This window comes from Schistocerca serialis, chromosome 9, assembly GCF_023864345.2.
Source record: "Schistocerca serialis cubense isolate TAMUIC-IGC-003099 chromosome 9, iqSchSeri2.2, whole genome shotgun sequence".
Lineage (NCBI taxonomy): Eukaryota > Metazoa > Arthropoda > Insecta > Orthoptera > Acrididae > Schistocerca > Schistocerca serialis.
Window position 1 is genome coordinate 553,468,651 of NC_064646.1, and position 12,762 is coordinate 553,481,412.

Consider the following 12,762-nt stretch of genomic DNA (forward strand, 5'->3'; position numbering starts at 1 on the left):
AAGAACAAGAAGACTGACTCTTCTTACAATCTATGTTTTGAGCCATTCCTGTGACACTAGTTATAGATTCCGATGCTTCACTTCAGGTTTACTGTATCCCTCTGACCTTCTTATTGACTATGAAACACAGAAATTGCATCGGATTTAAATAGAAAAGGCACAATGCCGGCTTAAGGACAAGAAGACGGACTCTTCTTACTGCCTATGTTTTGACCCATTCCTGTGACACTAGCAATAGATTCCGATGCTTCACTTCGGGTTTACTGTATCCCTCTGACCTTCTTATTGACGATGAAATACAGATATTGCATCGGAATTAAATACAAAAGGCATAATGCCGACTTAAGTACATGAAGACTGACTCTTCTTACTGTCTATGATTTGAACCATTCCATTGACACTACTTGTAGATTCCGATACTTCACTTCAGGTTTATTGTATCCCTCTGACCTTCCTATTGACGATGAAACACAGAAATTGCATCGGAATTAAATAGAAAAGGCACAATGTCGACTTAAGTACAAGACGACTGACTCTTCTTACTGTCTATGTTTTGAACCATTCCTGTGACACTAGTTATAGATTCCTATGCTTCACTTCAGGGTTACTGTATACCTTGGAACTTCTTATTGACGATGAAACACAGAAATTGCATCGGAATTAAATACAAAAGGCACAATGCCGACTTAAGTACAAGAAGACTGACTCTTCCTACTGTCAATGTTATGAACCATTCCTGTGACACTAGTTTTGGATTCCGATGCTTCACTTCAGGTTAACCGTATCCCTCAGACCTTCTTATTGACAATGAAACACAGAAATTGCATCGGAAATAAATACAAAAGGCACAATGCCGACTTAAGTACAAGAAGACTGACTCTTCTTACTGTCTATGTTTTGAACCATTCCTGTGACACTAGTTATAGATTCCGATGCTTCACTTCAGGTTTACTGTATCCCTTGGACCTTCTTATTGACGATGATACACAGAAATTGCATCGGAATTAAATACAAAAAGCGCAATGCAGACTGAAGTACAAGAAGACTGACCCTTCTTACTGTCTATGTTTTGAACCATCACTGTGACACTAGTTGTAGATTCCGATGCTTCACTCCAGGTTTACTGTATCCCTTGGACCTTCTTATTGACGATGAAACACAGAAATTGCATCGGAATTAAATACAAAACGCACAATGCCGACTTAAGGACAAGAAGACTGACTCTTCTTACTGACTATGCTTTGAACCATTCCTGTGACACTAGTTATAGATTCCGATGCTTCACTTCAGGTTTACTCTATCCCTCTGACCTTCTTATTGACGGTGAAACACAGAAATTGCATCGGAATTAAATACAAAAGGCGCAATGCCGACTTAAGTACATGAAGACCGACTCTTCTTACTGAGAATGATTGAACCATTCCTGTGACACTAGTTATAGATTCCGATGCTTCACATCAGGTTCACTGTATCCCTTGGACATTCTTATAAACAATGAAACACAGAAATTGCATCGGAATTGAATACAAAAGGCACAATGCCGACTGAAGTGCAACAAGACTAACTATTCTTACTGTCTATATTTTGAACCATTCCTGTGACACTAGTAATAGATTCCGATGCTTCACTCCAGGTATACTGTATCCTTTGGACCTTCTTATTGACGATGAAACACAGAAATTGCATCGGAATTAAATACAAAAGGCACAATGCCGACATAAGTACAAGCAGACTGACTCTTCTTACTATGTTTTGAACCATTCCTGTGACACTAGTTATAGATTCCGATGCTTCACTCCAAGTTTACTGTATCTGTTGGACCTTCTTATTGACGATGAAACACAGAAATTGCATCGGAATTAAATACAAAAGGCACAATGACGACTTAAGTACAAGGAGACTGACTCTTCCTACTGTCTATGTTTTGAAACATTTCTGTGACACTATTTACAGAGTTCGATGCTTCACTTCAGGTTTACTGTATCCCTTGGACCTTCTTATTGACAATGAATCACAGAAATTGCAACGGAATTATATACATAAGGCAAAATGCCGACTTAAGTACAAGAAGACTGACTCTTCTTTCTGTCTATATTTTGAACCATTCCAGTGACACTAGTTATAGATTCCGATGCTTCACTTCTGGTTTACTGTATCCCTCTGACCTTATTGCCGATGAAACACAGAAATTGCATCGGAATTAAATACAAAAGGCCCAATGCCGACTTAAGTACAAGAAGACTGACTCTTCTTACTGACTGTGTTTTGAACCATTCCCGTGACACTAGTTATAGATTCCGATGCTTCACTTCAGGTTTACTGTATCCCTCTGACATTCTTATTGACTATGAAAGACAGAAATTGCATCGCAATTAAATAGAAAAGGCACAATACCGGCTTAAGTACAAGAAGACTGACCCTTCTTACTGTCTATGTTTTGAACCATTCCTGTGACACTAGTTATAGATTCCGATGCTTCACTTCAGGTTTATTGTATCCCTCTGACCTTCCTATTGACGATGAAACACAGAAATTGCATCGGAATTAAATTGAAAAGGCACAATGTCGACTTAAGTACAAGACGACTGACTCTTCTTACTGTCTATGTTTTGAACCTTTCCTGTGACATTAGTTATAGATTCCGATGCATCACTCCAGGTTTACTGTATCCCTTGGACCTTCTTATTGACGATGAAACACAGATATTGCATCGGAATTAAATAGAAAAGGCACATTGCCGACTTAAGAACAAGAAGACTGACACTTCTTACTGACTATGTTTTGAACCATTTCTGTGACACTAGTTATAGATTCCTATGCTTCACTTCAGGGTTACTGTATACCTTGGAACTTCTTATTGACGATGAAACACTGAAATTGCATCGGAATTAAATACAAAAGGCACAATGCCGACTTAAGTACAAGAAGACTGACTCTTCCTACTGTCAATGTTTTGAACCATTCCTGTGACACTAGTTTTGGATTCCGATGCTTCACTTCAGGTTAACCGTATCCCTCAGACCTTCTTATTGACAATGAAACACAGAAATTGCATCGGAAATAAATACAAAAGGCACAATGCCGACTTAAGTACAAGAAGACTGACTCTTCTTACTGTCTATGCTTTGAACCATTCCTGTGACACTAGTTATAGATTCCGATGCTTCACTTCAGGTTTACTGTATCCCTTGGACCTTCTTATTGACGATGATACACAGAAATTGCATCGGAATTAAATACAAAAGGCACAATGCCGACTTGAGGACAAGAAGACTGACTCTTCTTACTGACTATGCTTTGAACCATTCCTGTGACACTAGTTATAGATTCCGATGCTTCACTTCAGGTTTACTCTATCCCTCTGACCTTCTTATTGACGGTGAAACACAGAAATTGCATCGGAATTAAATACAAAAGGCGCAATGCCGACTTAAGTACATGAAGACCGACTCTTCTTACTGAGAATGATTGAACCATTCCTGTGACACTAGTTATAGATTCCGATGCTTCACATCACGTTTACTGTATCCCTTGGACATTCTTATAAACAATGAAACACAGAAATTGCATCGGAATTGAATACAAAAGGCACAATGCTGACTGAAGTGCAACAAGACTAACTATTCTTACTGTCTATATTTTGAACCATTCCTGTGACACTAGTAATAGATTCCGATGCTTCACTCCAGGTATACTGTATCCCTTGGACCTTCTTATTGACGATGAAACACAGAAATTGCATCGGAATTAAATACAAAAGGCACAATGTCGACTAAAGTACAAGCAGACTGACTCTTCTTACTATGTTTTGAACCATTCCTGTGACACTAGTTATAGATTCCGATACTTCACTCCAAGTTTACTGTATCTGTTGGACCTTCTTATTGACGATGAAACACAGAAATTGCATCGGAATTAAATACAAAAGGCACAATGCCGACTTAAGTACAAGCAGACTGACTTTTCTTACTATGTTTTGAACCATTTCTGTGAACCTAGTTACAGAGTTCGATGCTTCACTTCAGGTTTACTGTATCCCTTGGACCTTCTTGGACAATGAATCACAGAAATTGCATCGGAATTATATACAAAAGGCAAAATGCCGACTTAAGTACAAGAAGACTGACTCTTCTTTCTGTCTATATTTTGAACCATTCCAGTGACACTAGTTATAGATTCCGATGCTTCACTTTAGGTATACTGTATCCCTTGGACCTTCTTATTGACGATGAAACACAGAAATTGCATCGGAATTAAATACAAAAAGCACAATGCAGACTTAAGTACAAGAAGACTGACTCTTCTTACTGTCTATGTTTTGAACCATCACTGTGACACTAGTTGTAGATTCCGATGCTTCTCTCCAGGTTTACTAGATCCCTTGGACCTTCTTATTGACGATGAAACACAGAAATTGCATCGGAATTAAATACAAAAGGCACAATGCCGACTTAACGACAAGAAGACTGACTCTTCTTACTGACTATGCTTTGAACCACTCCTGTGACACTAGTTATAGATACCGATGCTTCACTTCAGGTTTACTGTATCCCGCTGACCTTCTTATTGACGGTGAAACACAGAAATTGCATCGGAATTAAATACAAAAGGCGCAATGCCAACTTAAGTACATGAAGACCGACTCTTCTTACTGAGAATGATTGAACCATACCTGTGACACTAGTTATAGATTCCGATGCTTCACTCCAGGTATACTGTATCCCTTGGACCTTCTTATTGACGTTGAAACACAGATATTGCACCCGAATTAAAGAGAAAAGGCACAATGCCGACTTAAGTACAAGAAGACTGACACTTCTTACTGACTATGTTTTGAACCATTCCTGTGACACCATTTATAGATTCCTATGCTTCACTTCAGGGTTACTGTATACCTTGGAACTTCTTATTGACGATGAAACACAGAAATTGCAACGGAATTAAATACAAAAGGCACAATGCCGACTTAAGTACAAGAAGACTGACTCTTCCTACTGTCAATGTTTTGAACCATTCCTGTGACAATAGTTTTGGATTCCGATGCTTCAGTTCAGGTTTATTGTATCCCTCTGACCTTCCTATTAACGATGAAACACAGAAATTGCATCGGAATTAAATAGAAAAGGCACAATGTCGACTTAAGTACAAGACGACTGACTCTTCTTACTGTCTATGTATTGAACCTTTCCTGTGACATTAGTTATAGATTCCGATGCATCACTCCAGGTTTACTGTATCCCTTGGACCTTCTTATTGACGATGAAACACAGATATTGCATCGGAATTAAATAGAAAAGGCACATTGCCGACTTAAGAACAAGAAGACTGACACTTCTTACTGACTATGTTTTGAACCATTTCTGTGACACTAGTTATAGATTCCTATGCTTCACTTCAGGGTTACTGTATACCTTGGAACTTCTTATTGACGATGAAACACTGAAATTGCATCGGAATTTAATACAAAAGGTACAATGCCGACTTAAGTACAAGAAGACTGACTCATCCTACTGTCAATGTTTTGAACCATTCCTGTGACACTAGTTTTTGATTCCGATGCTTCACTTCAGGTTAACCGTATCCCTCAGACCTTCTTATTGACAATGAAACACAGAAATTGCATCGGAAATAAATACAAAAGGCACAATGCCGACTTAAGTACAAGAAGACTGACTCTTCTTACTGTCTATGTTTTGAACCATTCCTGTGACACTAGTTATAGATTCCGATGCTTCACTTCAGGTTTACTGTATCCCTTGCACCTTCTTATTGACGATGATACACAGAAATTGCATCGGAATTAAATACAAAAGGCACAATGCCGACTTAAGGACAAGAAGACTGACTCTTCTTACTGACTATGCTTTGAACCATTCCTGTGACACTAGTTATAGATTCCGATGCTTCACTTCAGGTTTACTCTATCCCTCTGACCTTCTTATTGACGGTGAAACACAGAAATTGCATCGGAATTAAATACAAAAGGCGCAATGCCGACTTAAGTACATGAAGACCGACTCTTCTTACTGAGAATGATTGAACCATTCCTGTGACACTAGTTATAGATTCCGATGCTTCACATCACGTTTACTGTATCCCTTGGACATTCTTATAAACAATGAAACACAGAAATTGCATCGGAATTGAATACAAAAGGCACAATGCTGACTGAAGTGCAACAAGACTAACTATTCTTACTGTCTATATTTTTAACCATTCCTGTGACACTAGTAATAGATTCCGATGCTTCACTCCAGGTATACTGTATCCCTTGGACCTTCTTATTGACGATGAAACACAGAAATTGCATCGGAATTAAATACAAAAGGCACAATGTCGACTAAAGTACAAGCAGACTGACTCTTCTTACTATGTTTTGAACCATTCCTGTGACACTAGTTATAGATTCCGATACTTCACTCCAAGTTTACTGTATCTGTTGGACCTTCTTATTGACGATGAAACACAGAAATTGCATCGGAATTCAATACAAAAGGCACAATGCCGACTTAAGTACAAGAAGACTGACTCATCCTACTGTCAATGTTTTGAACCATTCCTGTGACACTAGTTTTTGATTCCGATGCTTCACTTCAGGTTAACCGTATCCCTCAGACCTTCTTATTGACAATGAAACACAGAAATTGCATCGGAAATAAATACAAAAGGCACAATGCCGACTTAAGTACAAGAAGACTGACTCTTCTTACTGTCTATGTTTTGAACCATTCCTGTGACACTAGTTATAGATTCCGATGCTTCACTTCAGGTTTACTGTATCCCTTGCACCTTCTTATTGACGATGATACACAGAAATTGCATCGGAATTAAATACAAAAGGCACAATGCCGACTTAAGGACAAGAAGACTGACTCTTCTTACTGACTATGCTTTGAACCATTCCTGTGACACTAGTTATAGATTCCGATGCTTCACTTCAGGTTTACTCTATCCCTCTGACCTTCTTATTGACGGTGAAACACAGAAATTGCATCGGAATTAAATACAAAAGGCGCAATGCCGACTTAAGTACATGAAGACCGACTCTTCTTACTGAGAATGATTGAACCATTCCTGTGACACTAGTTATAGATTCCGATGCTTCACATCACGTTTACTGTATCCCTTGGACATTCTTATAAACAATGAAACACAGAAATTGCATCGGAATTGAATACAAAAGGCACAATGCTGACTGAAGTGCAACAAGACTAACTATTCTTACTGTCTATATTTTGAACCATTCCTGTGACACTAGTAATAGATTCCGATGCTTCACTCCAGGTATACTGTATCCCTTGGACCTTCTTATTGACGATGAAACACAGAAATTGCATCGGAATTAAATACAAAAGGCACAATGCCGACTAAAGTACAAGCAGACTGACTCTTCTTACTATGTTTTGAACCATTCCTGTGACACTAGTTATTGATTCCGATACTTCACTCCAAGTTTACTGTATCTGATGGACCTTCTTATTGACGATGAAACACAGAAATTGCATCGGAATTAAATACAAAAGGCACAATGACGACTTAAGTACAAGGAGACTGACTCTTCCTACTGTCTATGTTTTGAAACATTTCTGTGACACTATTTACAGAGTTCGATGCTTCACTTCAGGTTTACTGTATCCCTTGGACCTTCTTATTGACAATGAATCACAGAAATTGCAACGGAATTATATACAAAAGGCAAAATGCCGACTTAAGTACAAGAAGACTGACTCTTCTTTCTGTCTATATTTTGAACCATTCCAGTGACACTAGTTATAGATTCCGATGCTTCACTTCAGGTATACTGTATCCCTTGGACCTTCTTATTGACGATGAAACACAGAAATTGCATCGGAATAAATACAAAAGCCACAATGCGAACTTAAGTACATGAAGACCGCCTCTTCTTATTGACAATGATTTGAACCATTCCTGTGACACTAGTTATAAATTCCGATGCTTTACTTCAGGTTTACTGTATCCCTTGGACATTCTTAAAGACGATGAAACACAGAAATTGCATCGGAATTAAATAAAAAAGGCACAATGCCGACTTAAGTACAAGAAGACTGACACTTCTTACTGTCTATGATTTGAACCATTCCTGTGACAATAGTTATAGATTCCGATGCTTCACGTCAGGGTTACTGTATACCTTGGACCTTCTTATTGACGATGAATCACAGAAATTGCATCGGAAATAAATACAAAAGGCACAATGCCTACTTAAGTACAAGAAGACTGACTCTTCCTACTGTCAATGCTTTGAACCATTCCTGTGACACTAGTTATAGATTCCGATGCTTCACTTCAGGTTTACTGTATCCCTCTGACCCTCTTATTGACTATGAAACACAGAAAATGCATCGGAATTAAATACAAAAGCCACAATGCCGACATAAGTAGAAGAAGACAGCCCCTTCTTACTGTCTATGTTTTGAACCATTCCTGTGACACTAGTTATAGATTCCGATGCTTCACTTCATGTTTATTGTTTCCCTTGGACCTTCTTATTGACGATGAAAAACAGAAATTGCATCGGAATTAAATACAAAAGGCACAATGCCGACTTAAGTACAAGAAAACTGACTCTTCCTACTGCCTATGTTTTGAACCACTTCTGTGACACTATTTACAGAGTTCGATGCTTCACTTCAGGTTTACTGTATCCCTTGGACCTTCTTATTGACAATGAATCACAGAAATTGCATCGGAATTATATACAAAAGGCAAAATGCCGACTTAAGTACAAGAAGACTGACTCTTCTTTCTGTCTATATTTTGAACCATTCCAGTGACACTAGTTATAGATTCAGATGCTTCACTTCAGGTATACTGTATCCCTTGGACCTTCTTATTGACGATGAAACACAGAAATTGCATCGGAATAAATACAAAAGGCACAATGCGAACTTAAGTACATGAAGACCGACTCTACTTATTGACAATGATTTGAACCATTCCTGTGACACTAGTTATAGATTCCGATGCTTTACTTCAGGTTTACTGTATCCCTTGGACATTCTTAAAGACGATGAAACACAGAAATTGCATCGGAATTAAATAAAAAAGGCACAATGCCGACTTAAGTACAAGAAGATTGACTCTTCTTACTGTCAATGATTTGAACCATTCCTGTGACAATAGTTATAGATTCCGATGCTTCACTCCAGGTTTACTATATCCCTTGGACCTTCTTACTGACGATGAAACACAGAAATTTCATAGGAATTAAACACAAAAGGCACAATGCCGACATAAGGACAAGAAGACTCACTCTTCTTACTGACTTTGTGTTGAACCATTCCTGTGACACTAGTTATAGATTCCGATGCTTCACTTCTGGTTTACTGTATCCCTCTGACCTTATTGCCGATGATACACAGAAATTGCATCGGAATTAAATACAAAAGGCCCATTGCAGACTTAAGAACAAGAAGACTGACTCTTCTTACAATCTATGTTTTGAGCCATTCCTGTGACACTAGTTATAGATTCCGATGCTTCACTTCAGGTTTACTGTATCCCTCTGACCTTCTTACTGACTATGAAACACAGAAATTGCATCGGATTTAAATAGAAAAGGCACAATGCCGGCTTAAGGACAAGAAGACGGACTCTTCTTACTGCCTATGTTTTGACCCATTCCTGTGACACTAGCAATAGATTCCGATGCTTCACTTCGGGTTTACTGTATCCCTCTGACCTTCTTATTGACGATGAAACACAGATATTGCATCGGAATTAAATACAAAAGGCATAATGCCGACTTAAGTACATGAAGACTGACTCTTCTTACTGTCTATGATTTGAACCATTCCATTGACACTACTTGTAGATTCCGATACTTCACTTCAGGTTTATTGTATCCCTCTGACCTTCCTATTGACGATGAAACACAGAAATTGCATCGGAATTAAATAGAAAAGGCACAATGTCGACTTAAGTACAAGACGACTGACTCTTCTTACTGTCTATGTTTTGAACCATTCCTGTGACACTAGTTATAGATTCCTATGCTTCACTTCAGGGTTACTGTATACCTTGGAACTTCTTATTGACGATGAAACACAGAAATTGCATCGGAATTAAATACAAAAGGCACAATGCCGACTTAAGTACAAGAAGACTGACTCTTCCTACTGTCAATGTTTTGAACCATTCCTGTGACACTAGTTTTGGATTCCGATGCTTCACTTCAGGTTAACCGTATCCCTCAGACCTTCTTATTGACAATGAAACACAGAAATTGCATCGGAAATAAATACAAAAGGCACAATGCCGACTTAAGTACAAGAAGACTGACTCTTCTTACTGTCTATGTTTTGAACCATTCCTGTGACACTAGTTATAGATTCCGATGCTTCACTTCAGGTTTACTGTATCCCTTGGACCTTCTTATTGACGATGATACACAGAAATTGCATCGGAATTAAATACAAAAAGCGCAATGCAGACTGAAGTACAAGAAGACTGACCCTTCTTACTGTCTATGTTTTGAACCATCACTGTGACACTAGTTGTAGATTCCGATGCTTCACTCCAGGTTTACTGTATCCCTTGGACCTTCTTATTGACGATGAAACACAGAAATTGCATCGGAATTAAATACAAAACGCACAATGCCGACTTAAGGACAAGAAGACTGACTCTTCTTACTGACTATGCTTTGAACCATTCCTGTGACACTAGTTATAGATTCCGATGCTTCACTTCAGGTTTACTCTATCCCTCTGACCTTCTTATTGACGGTGAAACACAGAAATTGCATCGGAATTAAATACAAAAGGCGCAATGCCGACTTAAGTACATGAAGACCGACTCTTCTTACTGAGAATGATTGAACCATTCCTGTGACACTAGTTATAGATTCCGATGCTTCACATCAGGTTCACTGTATCCCTTGGACATTCTTATAAACAATGAAACACAGAAATTGCATCGGAATTGAATACAAAAGGCACAATGCCGACTGAAGTGCAACAAGACTAACTATTCTTACTGTCTATATTTTGAACCATTCCTGTGACACTAGTAATAGATTCCGATGCTTCACTCCAGGTATACTGTATCCTTTGGACCTTCTTATTGACGATGAAACACAGAAATTGCATCGGAATTAAATACAAAAGGCACAATGACGACTTAAGTACAAGGAGACTGACTCTTCCTACTGTCTATGTTTTGAAACATTTCTGTGACACTATTTACAGAGTTCGATGCTTCACTTCAGGTTTACTGTATCCCTTGGACCTTCTTATTGACAATGAATCACAGAAATTGCAACGGAATTATATACATAAGGCAAAATGCCGACTTAAGTACAAGAAGACTGACTCTTCTTTCTGTCTATATTTTGAACCATTCCAGTGACACTAGTTATAGATTCCGATGCTTCACTTCTGGTTTACTGTATCCCTCTGACCTTATTGCCGATGAAACACAGAAATTGCATCGGAATTAAATACAAAAGGCCCAATGCCGACTTAAGTACAAGAAGACTGACTCTTCTTACTGACTGTGTTTTGAACCATTCCCGTGACACTAGTTATAGATTCCGATGCTTCACTTCAGGTTTACTGTATCCCTCTGACCTTCTTATTGACTATGAAAGACAGAAATTGCATCGCAATTAAATAGAAAAGGCACAATACCGGCTTAAGTACAAGAAGACTGACCCTTCTTACTGTCTATGTTTTGAACCATTCCTGTGACACTAGTTATAGATTCCGATGCTTCACTTCAGGTTTATTGTATCCCTCTGACCTTCCTATTGACGATGAAACACAGAAATTGCATCGGAATTAAATTGAAAAGGCACAATGTCGACTTAAGTACAAGACGACTGACTCTTCTTACTGTCTATGTTTTGAACCTTTCCTGTGACATTAGTTATAGATTCCGATGCATCACTCCAGGTTTACTGTATCCCTTGGACCTTCTTATTGACGATGAAACACAGATATTGCATCGGAATTAAATAGAAAAGGCACATTGCCGACTTAAGAACAAGAAGACTGACACTTCTTACTGACTATGTTTTGAACCATTTCTGTGACACTAGTTATAGATTCCTATGCTTCACTTCAGGGTTACTGTATACCTTGGAACTTCTTATTGACGATGAAACACTGAAATTGCATCGGAATTAAATACAAAAGGCACAATGCCGACTTAAGTACAAGAAGACTGACTCTTCCTACTGTCAATGTTTTGAACCATTCCTGTGACACTAGTTTTGGATTCCGATGCTTCACTTCAGGTTAACCGTATCCCTCAGACCTTCTTATTGACAATGAAACACAGAAATTGCATCGGAAATAAATACAAAAGGCACAATGCCGACTTAAGTACAAGAAGACTGACTCTTCTTACTGTCTATGCTTTGAACCATTCCTGTGACACTAGTTATAGATTCCGATGCTTCACTTCAGGTTTACTGTATCCCTTGGACCTTCTTATTGACGATGATACACAGAAATTGCATCGGAATTAAATACAAAAGGCACAATGCCGACTTGAGGACAAGAAGACTGACTCTTCTTACTGACTATGCTTTGAACCATTCCTGTGACACTAGTTATAGATTCCGATGCTTCACTTCAGGTTTACTCTATCCCTCTGACCTTCTTATTGACGGTGAAACACAGAAATTGCATCGGAATTAAATACAAAAGGCGCAATGCCGACTTAAGTACATGAAGACCGACTCTTCTTACTGAGAATGATTGAACCATTCCATTGACACTAGTTATAGATTCCGAT